Source organism: Harpia harpyja, chromosome 15, assembly GCF_026419915.1.
Source record: "Harpia harpyja isolate bHarHar1 chromosome 15, bHarHar1 primary haplotype, whole genome shotgun sequence".
Lineage (NCBI taxonomy): Eukaryota > Metazoa > Chordata > Aves > Accipitriformes > Accipitridae > Harpia > Harpia harpyja.
Genome location: NC_068954.1, coordinates 17,155,915 through 17,166,094, shown reverse-complemented (window position 1 = coordinate 17,166,094; position 10,180 = coordinate 17,155,915).

Below are 10,180 nucleotides of genomic sequence, written 5' to 3'. Positions count from 1 at the left end.
TATGTTGACAATAGCATAACCGCAGCCACAAGTTCTCATAAAGAAATGGTCTTCACCAGGACTGATGGCTACAGGAGATGGTGCCAATGTTGTTCTGTGATATGAAGGTCAATCAAAAGAAGGATGTCACTTTTGGCACCTCAGGGGACTGAATGAGTTTTTCAGAAGTTTCCCATCATTGCGAACAGTAATTTTTCTCTGTGAGCACTGCCAGCATTGCATCCCTCATGTTCAGCTGCCATTTGCCACCACTACTTTCAAAAGAGATTGATATGATACAAATTTGTGAGGATGTTCCCATAGACATAAGTCTTCCAGCACATAAACAAAGCAGGAGTTTTCTGAAGACAGTGCCTCTTTGAATGAAGTAGGTAGTGTTGTGGGCTCATGGAAGATGCAGTCCCAGGGTGCGAGTGGTCTACAAAATATCTGCACCCTCCTCAAGCTGTTCAGAAATCACCTGCTAGATTTTATCAGAACGCTAAAGAAGCTGAAGCAACACTCGCTAGCCTTTAAACCTCTGGCTTAAGTGGAGAAACATACTGGAAAGGCTGTGAAATTCCACATCAAGCTTTATAATAAAAACACCCACATTCACTCAAGAATTCACTCGAGAGCAGTGCTACTTGCTTGTCTGAAGTCTTCAGATTTCTTATGCATGCTGTGACATTTCCCTTCCATTTAATGGCATTAATCCTACGCTGGGGTTGCCTTGGCTTGTTGCTGGGACGCTCTTCTGCCCAGCCGTTTGCTACACTTGAACAAATGAATACTTTGTGGTATGCAAAACTTGCCATTTGGGTATTATTTTTGCTACATGTTTTTTTCTTAAATTCCAGCACCACTTTTCTCTCTCTCCTTCTCTTTTGTGTGTTACTTTCTGTGTAGCGCAAGCCCATCTGCATTTAGTTGGATGAGTGGGAACTGTGGGCACGCAACAGTACATGATCCCTTCTATTACATAATTAAATTGCCATAATGTATATGACTTAGGAATATGTCTGAACAAGTTGCTATGAATCATACATTTTTCAGCCTGAAACTGCCCTATTTAGCTTTTGTTAATCATTTCACTGTTCCTATATTTTGAAGGAAAGCTTCCTTTTGCTTCAACTCCAAAGACAAAAAGATGGGAAGGGTGAAGCACGTTTCCATCTCAGTTATTCTAGTGAAATATGAACATAAGGTAAATTACGCCACGTGCAGTTGAGATCAGAATCTGGCATAGTGTCTCTGCGCCCCATGATAAGAAGTTTCTGCAGTCCCAACCTACTAAACTGTCAGTATCAGCAAGCAAGTAGATGGGTTATTCTTATAGTTCAACATCTCAAATGTTTTTGGGGCACAGATCTGAAGGGCAAATAGATACTTTTTAAAAAATTGGTCCTTAAATCTGTTGTTTTCTTCTCCCACCAGTTGCCACTTGATCAAAATAAATAAATAAAAAAATCCTGTTCTGAACAAATCCCTCCTTGTCTTTAGCAGGATCCTGCTCTGAGCAAAATCCATCTTGTCTTTATCAAGAGCTCTGTCTGATCAGAGACCGAGGATCCTGCCAAAAGCATGGGAGAGATTTGGCTAGAACGAAATGCAAGTCATCAGTGGTAAAGGGAAAAAAGGCTAATGTCTGCTTGTTTACTCTGTGCAAAGCTTTGTCTTCACTGGAGTTAATTTAGCTTTTGCCATGCAGCTCAGAGCAGAGCTTGGCACTCCAGTCTGGTTCAAGTTTACGGTAAGTAGACAGGGTAGCTGAATTGGTGCGTCTGGGGAGCAGAAGCACATGTGAGTCAAAAGTGACACATACCACACGATTAAAGAAATCTGCCTGGTTAAGAATCCCTGCCACAACGCTGGCACCATTTGGGGAGGCAGCGGGTCCGATGGGCTTGTGTGCTTGCCCAGCAGGCAGCTGGGGAGCTGCCCTGCCCTGGCGCCAGCTCCGTCCCCGGGCAGGGTCTCGTGTCTGGAGGCTGGCACCAGCCAGCGGATCGCTCGGTGGGATCGCCTGCCCTGCGGGGCTCAGGGGGGTCTCCCTGGTTCTCCCCCAGAAAAGTCAGTATCAACAGGCAACCTGTGTTTCAGACTGGAATCTCGCTTTACTGTGGATTTTGGTGGTTCACGCTCCTGCCTTTGTTTCTGTGCTATTTCTGCTGTGTCAACCGCAGCACAGCAGTTGCATCTAAGGGACATCTTATTACCATGCAGAATTTTATACGGAATGAATGATTGAATGTCTGCAATGTATTTTAGAGTCAGGCTTGCAAAATCTCTGGTGTAGTGAAGGGACTGACTGCTGTACAAAGGAAATGCAGAGTACGGTCCTGCCCTGCATAGGGGCAAGGTATCGAATGCACATATTTTGATGAGAATTTAACGTTCTGTGTCTTGTAAAGCGTACTCACAGCACTGCCTGCACAGGTCCAGCCTCTTTTTCCATACTGCAGCATGGAGACTGCATGAAATGAATAGCGAATGCCATGTTATTTCTCCTGATTTCACAAAGCAGAAAGAAGTAGCAGTTTGGAAGGGGAGGGGAGTCTTTGTCATGCAGATTAAAGCGCTTGCATTCATACAGGCAGAGACTTTCTTGGCACAGTCTGCGATCTTTCTGCAGCTTTTCTTCTTCGGTTAGAAGATTCGCCAATGTTATTTCTATTCCCTTCTTAGTATAGGTGCCTAGCATGAGCTTACATTTCATTCAGAGACTACATTAACTGCACAATGGATCTATTTATAAACGATTTACTAGAGAGCACAATTAGAAAAATATAGCTGGCTTGACAAAGAGCGATCACCCTTTGCTCTCAGTGGTTATGACAATATTTTCCCCTTGCGCAGCTTACAGTTGTGATCCCAGGGTTGTATGGCACCTTTTAAACGTTAAGTATGAAGGTAATGTCATGACATTTAGGCTACCTTTACCAGATAATAAAAATAGAAAATGTTCTTACCTTGCATAGTGAACTCAAGCTGTCCGCTGGTGTGTAAAATGCTAGTGGCGATAAGGCAGGGTTGTACCCACCCTGAGACAGTTAATGGAAGGAAATTGCTGCTGGAAGCTGGTGATGGGAATGGCCTTCTCCAACTACACCAAAGTAAATGTGACCTATATCTTGCGTCCCAGAGATTTTCCATTTTAACATAGCTGTTTGGACATACGTGCTGCAAGATACCCTGACACTCATTGACTTCAGCCAAAGCTGAGGGTGCTCATCACTTCTGAACCCATCAAGCTCTGAGGAGCAAAATTTCGGAGGTGGCCAAGCATCCGAAAGGCTAAGTACCTCGAGGATGCTAAGTACTACAGAAAATCTGGCAGAATATGACCCTGCAGATCAGTGGCACAAGCAGGAGGACAACCCTGGAGGTCCGTCCTGCTTCCCAGTCCCACACTCAGCCCATGCACCAACTCGGTTGCTCATCTCCCGCTGCAATAGTGATTGCTTAGACATTTACTCCATGCAACGATGTCCCTTGAGAATTGTAACACATTAAAAATACAGGGCGTTTTCCAAGTTACTTCTTCTGTACAGCTTTTTCAAGCTATTGCAAAAACAAGTCGTCCTTGATGTAGTTCCACATGTACACAAAATCACAAAAACTACTATAATAAAATAATAAAACTGACCCTATATGAACAACATTCATATGCATCAGCAAGGCCCACTACACCCTATCATTTGAACATAAGAATCTGTTACAGGTTTATCTTTGTGGGTGTAAAAATAAAGAAAATTACTGGCGCTTATTCTTAGAAAATATTACTGAATAATTTTTATTAATATTTTCTGATAATTTCTCCAGTGGAAATTATGTAAATGCCTGTCAAGGAGTGCTCCAGGTCTCCAAGGTCATGAACTTAAAAAACAAAAGCATTCAGCACCTTTGCTTTGATTCCCACTGCAGGCTTTTCACCCTGATAGACTAGATACCACCTTTCTGGATGTTGCCTAAACCACTTTTTCTTAGTAAATTCATTAATTTCCATCCCATACTAATCCCCCCAAGTTACCCCTCATTTTAGAGCAAGAAGTATTGAGCAAAGAAGTCATGCTTTACTTTTTGCAGAGATGAAGAGTCACTCAATAATGTCACATTTTCTTTATTATAGTGCAAAACACTATGTAACTCTTTTTAGAGGAGGATGCTTCTGCATTTATCTGGATCTTTACAGCTTCTGAGCAGTTCAGGGAGGGAATAAATGAGAAGGAACTACAGAAACTGAGCGCCATGATTTTTCCTACTGTGTATTTTTCAATATTTAGAGCATTGAATTGCCTACTGAAAAAGGATTTGAACAAGACATGCAAGTAGGTGCAGTTGAAAAATTATGGCACCAGTTTAAGAAGTCCCATATCCCAAAGTCAGATGGTTACTCTCAAATGTAGCACCTGGCTTCTGTAGTCTGTAACAGGAGAGCTACCAACCAACGAGCCAAGAATCCCAACATTAGAAAACTGGTCCAGATCATAGTCAGCTCCAGATTTTTTCTCAGAAAACTGAAGTCAAAATTATACTCATTCAGAAGGCATTTGTAGTCAGCATTTTATTACAGTCAAATGTTTCTTTAATTATTTCAAAGCATGTCTTTCTATTTTTATCACTACTGATCAACTAAAACAAATCAATTTGTGTGTTAAATTAAAGATCTTTCCATTGAATTCAATTAGTTTTCAGTGGGACTCTCATTTTTAACTCCCAGTACTGCTAAAACACCTGCCTTGTAGCAGATAATAGTTCCTTTTGCTTAATATGCACAGATGTCCTGGAATGCAAGAGGATAAGGATTTGGGGGAACTTATCTTGTAGGTTCAAGTAACAGTTCTTTTACTGTGTGTTTGTGGGTTTTTTTTAAATAACGGAAAGAAAAGTAAGTCAAGAGACCATTATTTATATTAAAGGCAGGGGTTCTAATCCAAAACCTTTTTCCTCTGCGTTGGGTGGGCTTTGGACCAAGTGCCAGGCTATTTGCATTTCCAAGCTGGCGTTGGGAACTGCTGGGTTGAGTTGGGAGATCTGTGATGACAGTGGGCATCGTTCCCTGGAGGGACTGGTACCTGCAATGCGATGGTGCGGAGGGCTGGGGCAGGCACTGGAGCCCTGCTGGCGCTCCATGGATGCCACCCTAAGGACATGGGCATCCTTGGCAGGCATCACACAGAAGGTCTGAGAACTAAACAAATGGACGGTTATGCAGTTTCATGTGGTTTCAAGGCATGTTCTTTTATGCAAATTTTTTAATAACCTAATTTGCTTACTTGCAACTGACTTGCTAACAGTCATAAACAGTCTTTGAAAACAATATGAATTTTGTGCTGCTGAAAGGCAGCCCTGGTGACTGCAGTTATTGCTCCTGCTTCAGGGAATGATCAGTGAAAACCTTCCCCGTGCACTGCTGGCAGCCTGCCTCATATCTGGCCAGCAGGATCACTGCCTTTGAAGTATGAGGCTGAGTTACTTGGAAAGAGTGTGGATCTCCTCAGAGTCTCATCTCACTCCAGGTTTATTGCACAGGCAGTGGACTGGAAAGATTGTTAATGCCAACTGAATGTGCTGGGGTCAGTGTGGCTGATCTGCAGGCTCTGAGGCTTGTTTGCACCACTCTGGGATGTTCAAGTCCTTGCTATGTGCTGTGTTACCCTTTCTAAAGTGAAGCTTGTTACCTAGAAAAGGAAATTTATTAAACCTAAAGCTGATCATGGTTTAGACTGAAGAAAGGCTTCCACTCCCCAGATTGTGAAGATCTCTCCTATGGCACATTCAGTCCATGACAGGTTGTCTTCTGCAGACTGCACACTTAAAAGCAAGCAATAGATCCACAGCTTTCACCCTACTCTGAAAAGCAGACCCTAAAAAAGGCTTGCGAGTAGTTGTGAACCAACACAGGAATGCCAGGCATGGGAACTGCTGGGTCCTGCCTCTACTTGGACGCTGGGACTTCTGGTGAAATGCGTCCAAGAGCAAAGATAGTCTTGTCTGGGTCACCTATAGGCTGCAAATCTGGGAGTTTCCTGTGAGTAAATGATGGAGTAAATCCCCAGAGAGACCATTCCATGTGGTCTGACCTGCAGACAGGACTCGTAAAGCATTAATAAATACTCTGTGCAGCAGTTCTGAAGGGCCAAGGTTTCCTCTACGGTGGTGCAAAGCCCTTCCCTCTGCAGCTTCCCTCATTGGTTCCCGTGCTCTAGCTGGGGCTACGGTCTGGTCCCATCATGGCTCCCTTTTCCAGCATTTCAGTTATTTTATCTGCTCAATGAGCAAGTGATGGCTGCCTCTCCCTCCTTATCAGAGACCATGAAATGCGCATGAGTATGGAGAGCTGGACTCAGAGTGCCAGACAGCCGGTCTGTAAGCAGGGAGCCCTCCTATACCTATCCCGGAGGAGACGGGCTCTCCCCCTGCACTGGCTGAGGAAGGCAGGACACGTGCGAGTCTGCATGGTGATGCTCAAGGGGCTGAATTCCCTCCGTGTTTGTGTTTTGGCAGTAGTATCTAAGGAGATGCAAACTGTGATTAAATTTTGTGTCCGAAGCTGCAAAATAATGTCAATGCACAAAACTGAAAGCAAAGAGAACCTTTCTTGAGACTCTCTTGTTGTAATTATCTTTGGAACAGCAGAAGGGGAAGAAAAATCATGTTGTTGTTTTCTTTAATGGATGTCCTCCATTGAAGGACATTATCACAACAGTGATTTGGCAGTGGACGTGAGTTGAAGCTGAAAGACCAGATGCTCAGGTGGTGTAAAATGGCTTTAGCTTTGTGGAAGTCAGTGGAGCTTCATTGCTTTACCCTTTACGATCTGATTCATAAGCTCCAACACCTTGTCTCCTGTTTCTCACTGGTAAAATCACTTTTCCTCTTAAATAACACTTTGAGGGTGTTAAAAAAGAACTTTCACTAAATTAAACAAACAGAAAATTAAAACCTTGTGAACTAACAGGTTTAATGCTCTGACTTGTCCTAATTCAGTCCTTGGGCAGTTTGCTTTGAGGAAATGTTATGACACAAAACTGAGGGACAGGATTTTAAACAAAAACCCAGCTGGATCACATAACTAGACCTTTCTTACTTAAAAAAGCCCCATCACTTTTGTTTTTTTAAAGTAATTATGTGATACAAACTTTTCCTGTTGGCTGATACCTCAGAGCCAGTCCTGAGATAAAGGCTTACCTAATGCATTGGTTTTTTTCCCAGACCGTGTCTGTCACATCCCATCAGCGCCGTGAGGTTCTTCCTGTCCCCTTCCCCGCCTGGTTCAGTTGTAGTGGGTGGCTGAGGGGGGTGGAGGTGGAAGCTCTCCAAGCCTGGCAGCGCCGTGCCTTGCTTGCTGCTGGCCCCTTGCCCAATGGCCACGACATCTTCTCCCTTGGTCTCATCATCACGGAGTTTGGCGTTCCTGTAGGTTATTCCCCTCTGTCTTGTATTTGCTTGATATGACCTGTTTTTTCCTCAGAATCTCAGGTGAGGTTAGACTGTCTGTGACAGTCCTCAGCGTTGCCTGTATTGTAGGTAGGAGATCCCATCACACAGAGCAGGCCAATGTCTCTCATACTCTGTGTTATTGCCCCAAGCACAATTCTGCTGTCAGCTTGCTTGTCTTATCACCTTACCCCCAGATGATCCTTGCCTTCAGCAAAGCTTGGCTGGGGTATGATGCACTTCAAAATGCATATTGCAGCACTTGGAAAAATTGTAACAGAAAGAGATGAATATATTTCATACCCCAATTTTTCCTAAGAATCTAGTAAGCAAAGCTAGACTTGAGGGTCTCAGCTTACCTTGCACAGTTTATAGTGGATGTAATAACACAAATAATATCCGCACAAGTGACGACAACCACTTTTGGACCAGACGACCTCCAGAGGTCCCTTCCAACCTCAACCGTTCTGCGAACCTGCATTGTCTGGTGCCATGCAGTTGCAGAAATGCAATCACAACCTCCACGTAGCATGTGCTCACAAAGGGCTTGATCCTCCATCAGGATAAGTAAAGTGGCTGTGCTGAGGAGGGGGCACAGTCACTGCAGCAGCTAGGCTCCCGATCTGTGACGGTGCTGCATGGGAAGCCGGCACCTACCCTGCCTTGCACAGAGACTTCGGTTTCCCCTTCCCCTTGCCCTGGTTTGAGATGTGTGAGACTGGTTTTTTTCCCTCCCTGAGTATGGATGATGTCATTGCAATCACCATGACATCATCTTCCAGAAGAGTCACTGATGCAGAGGGGCAAGAGGAGCGAGGCTCGCTTGTGCGGTACTAGTTTGCTGCTGGGCAGTCTTAGGAGCGCTGATGCAGAGTGAAAATGTCAGCAGCCATCATAAAAATTTGATATAGCAGTTTTTAAACTTCACCATCCTGAAAGCAAAGATCAAAAAGGAATTGAACCCACCAGTGGATGAAACGATGAGGCTGGAGCAAACTGAATTTGAATACTGTCAGATGTATTTCTACGGTATTTTAAACTGAAGACCAAGTAAATAAATAAATAAATAAGATTTCAAGTAATTGCTGGACAATATTCAAAAAAATCTTGGCTCTTGGCCCTGGGAAACCATCTGTCTTATACCTAGCAGGAGTTTGCACCTAAGCAATCTTTTTCCCTTTTTTTTTTTTTTTTTTTTCTGTCTGCTTGTAGTATGAGTTATTCCTTACCCTGGATTTGCTCTATCTCTGCCTCTTGTGAGGCTGAGACAGTTACATATGTCAGGTTTCAGCAGGCAGCAGGCTGCCTGCCCAGGTAGCAGATTTAATGAAAATTCTCTCTTTTCCCATCCAAGCAAACCAGCTATCATCCTGTGTGTGCGCAGGAAAGGCGCGATAGTCTCACAGGCCAAGAGCTGTCTCATCAGCGACAGACCCCTGGCAAAGGGCTGCGAGGGACAGTGGTGCATTCGTGAGTGTCCTGTCCTGCCTGGATCCTGAGGATTTACTGTGCTTGCTGACATCTTTATGAACATCCCCTTCATTTCTATTTCCTACCTCAATACACTATCCTTGCTGTCACACAAAATGAGGCAGGCTATTAGTACCACAACTGAACTGTAAACTGCACCTGTGTATATATATGTGTAAAACTGGAAACATCACAACCATCAAATTTCTTTTTTTTGGATTTTTCTGATTTTTGTCTTCTCCAGAACTGCCCCACTCCTTAGAGAAAGGGTTTCTTCCTCAGGAATTTAAGAGGTGAGGCTCAAAATTCATTGTATTAGTTGATTGATTTTAGCATGCCAGGTTTGCACACTATTCATCTTCCTTTGGTTTTTAAGATAGAAGACCAGGAGCTGCTCTAATAAAGGAGATGTCCTTGGCAGTGGGATATCCCTTAACACAATGAGGTGTTCACTGCTGGAAGGGGAGGAATTACCTCCCTTGTTGTAGGTGCTCTGGACCAGGGAGAGAGCTGGAATAACTGTGTGGGCTGAAAGTCATGAGACAATAATGATAAAAAAAGGAGGGTGTGAGGGTCTTGTTTATTTTTAATGTCATTAGTTGTGAAGATGAATGGTTAGCAATACTCGAGGCCCATGCATGCTCTCTTTGCAGGCACATGGCAGTAGGAGACCGGTCAGGAAGGCAGCCCTGCTGGGAGACGGGATGGTGGCCCAAGTCTTTGAACCCACCCTCCCCAATCCCACGGGTGTTTACAGCCCTGCAGACTGCCCCTGCTTTGTCCATGGCGGAAGCTCTCCAGCATTGTGGGGCGTGTGGTGCCACATGGGAGGGACAGCAAAGTCAGCAGCTTATCAACTTGATTGTGTAGATGAACCCTGGACTTAACCTCTCCCATCCCACAAGATTTTGCACTGATCATCTAAGGAGCTCTACTGTTACTGCAGTTATAACTGCAGTTATAACAGCTACCCTAAAATAAGACTAAATAAAGCCATGTCACTGTGATCTAGTTTAAAGTTGGATTACTAGTTCTTGCCGAATGTTTGACACAGGGATGGTGGTATTCCCTGTAGCAGCCTGACACAGAGTGACTTCAATGTGAGCATTGTCCAGCTCAGTCCTACTATAATATTCCTGATTCTTTTAGCCCAATTAAAAACATTAGGTACTGAAGACACAGTCCAGCCATAATCCAGTTGAGCCATAGTGAAGCTCAGCCAGCTTGCTCATAAAACTGCAGTTCAGAGATCAGAAAGACTCATCGGAAATAAATTAAGGGTGTGAGA